This window comes from Seriola dumerili, unplaced genomic scaffold (genome assembly GCF_002260705.1).
Source record: "Seriola dumerili isolate Sdu_G_001 unplaced genomic scaffold, Sdu_1.0 BDQW01000454.1, whole genome shotgun sequence".
NCBI lineage: Eukaryota > Metazoa > Chordata > Actinopteri > Carangiformes > Carangidae > Seriola > Seriola dumerili.
In genome coordinates this window covers 84398-86713 of record NW_019174709.1, presented here as the reverse complement: position 1 = coordinate 86713, position 2316 = coordinate 84398, and positions in this window count along the sequence as shown.

Genomic DNA, 2316 nt, shown 5'->3' with positions numbered 1-2316 from the left:
TTGTTTCCCCGACTTTTATGATTGGATAGTTGCACATTGAATTCTTACTCAACTTGACAATCAGCCGGCGATGATCGATAAAAGGAAGAGCATCTTAAGGTGATGATAACCTGTGAAACGTTTTGGAGAGCAATAGGACGAATATCATACAGTACATCCGGATTTATAGTTTCATCTTTTATGGATCATGGTGTTTGTCTAAGGAAGTTTAATCTTGACAGAGGCACTGTAAGCTCTGTGAAACAACCTGTTCTTTTGGTCTGAACCAGAGGTGTTCAGACTGTGAGGTGCGCCTCCTCAGTTGGGGCAAATTATGAGGCAAAGATAATGCGTGAGGGGAAAGAGACAGGTGTGTGCTGCTGTCCTTAGTTAGCTATTGTAGTTTGGCCTTCTGCTCAGCAGTTCCAGCAGCAGCATACAGACATACAGCTCAAAGAGGCTTAAAGTGCTTCACAACGACTTGCACCTGATCGCAGGAATTAACATCAAATTCAAACATTGTTCCTCCCTTCTCCAAAGCTCAGTCAAATCTGATCACGCAGACATGATACAAATAGGTTTATGTTATTTACACTGTGTTGATGAGTAGTGCAGTTCAAAGTGCTTCACTGATAAGCTAAAGAGAAAATGACAAATCAATTAAGAAAGCTGGCAAAAAAAAAACCCCATAAAAATAATGACTAAAATCCATATTTAATTGAAAGCCAAGAAGAAGAAGAAGTGCAGTATGTTTTCAGAATGAGACGTGTTTGGATTTACCCCGAGGCGTCTTTGGTTAGCAGCTTGCACATTCCAGCACATCCGGTGGCAAGCTAACATTTCCTGTACTGAACACGGACACCAAACTAATGTCAACTCTGACCTCCAAACTGTCAAAGAAACAAACTGTGGGATCAGTAACTCGTAATCCACTTACACCGGTTGTTACTGGAAAAGTAAAACGTTATAAGTAAGTGCTCCACAGCGCTGTCAGCCATGTTGTGTAGAAAGTAAAAATGACACTGTAAGTGAAACAGACTGAACAGGTCAGGGGCAGAGGATTATACTATGGTAATGCTTTGAGCAGAGAAGATACAAGTTGACACGTCGCCATTAGAGACCATTGTAACTGCTGTGAATCAGAGTTGATTACAGCTGCGTCAGACCGTTCAGAGCCACCCTTCAGTCCTACAGCGGGTGAGCATTTCATACTCAAAAGACAGATGGTGGAGATTGAGTTTGTTTCAGCAGAGGTGAGGCTTTGTGTACAAGAGTCGGGGATGAAAGATAATGGAGGGAGCTGCTGTGCAGAATGATCTGTGAAAGATTCAGTGACCTGTGGACAGCAGACGAAGGTGGGCAAGAAACAACAGGTAATAACCTGGCGCAGTGTTAGCGTGTGGTCTCTCTTGGTCTGGTCTTTGTTGTCCCTGCAGCTGTTGTGCTGACGCCTGTTCATGTTCGTAGTATTGTTTTAACGTCCACCTGAGGTCATCAGCTTGATGACCTGAAACACAAAGAGTCAGTCAACACTTAGATGCTTTGGTGGCTCAGGTTGCAGTCCAGCAAAGAATTATGGGCTCCAGCCTAAATAACATCAAAAATATAGAATCTATTTATTATTTATTATTTTCCATTACAGCTAAAGCAGGTGATACAATTAGTGAAACTTATACTGACATGTGAAGTAGTCTGAGGTCGATCTACCAGCTTAATCTCCTATTCCACACTGCCTGGAGAATCACCAGAGGACATTTGAAGACTAAGTGATTGAAGACAGAGCGAGCTACAAAATGATAAATGCATGTGAGACTCACAGTAAGAAAGAAACTGCTAAATTAAAACTAGATTGGATCATCAGATCTGATTGGTCAGTTCACAGATAGTGCTCTAACACACCCCTCTCCACCTTTAGTGCATCATTTCAAGACAACATTCATCTGCTACATCCAAACTATTTTAAATAGCTGAATAAATGTTGCAGGATGCTGATGGGATTGAACCAACATGTCTCCTAATACAGATAAGGAGGAGAGAGAGCTACCTCTGGCTTCCAGAGTAAACACTGTTTCCTACACTCACACAATCGCACGTCCTTTTCACTGTCGTGCCCCACCTCTTACAGTTCTCCGCTCTGCACCCTGGCAGACCTTGTTAACAGAGTCAGATATCTTTTGCTGTGACAGAGCACTGAAGCTGCAGGAGCTCAGATGAGATACCAGGTGACAGTTGGTTATTTCTGGTGCTACATTGTGTGCACCTAATTGAGTGCATTAGGTACTAGCCACACAGTCGTCACATACTGTATGTACACACACACACACACACACACACAGG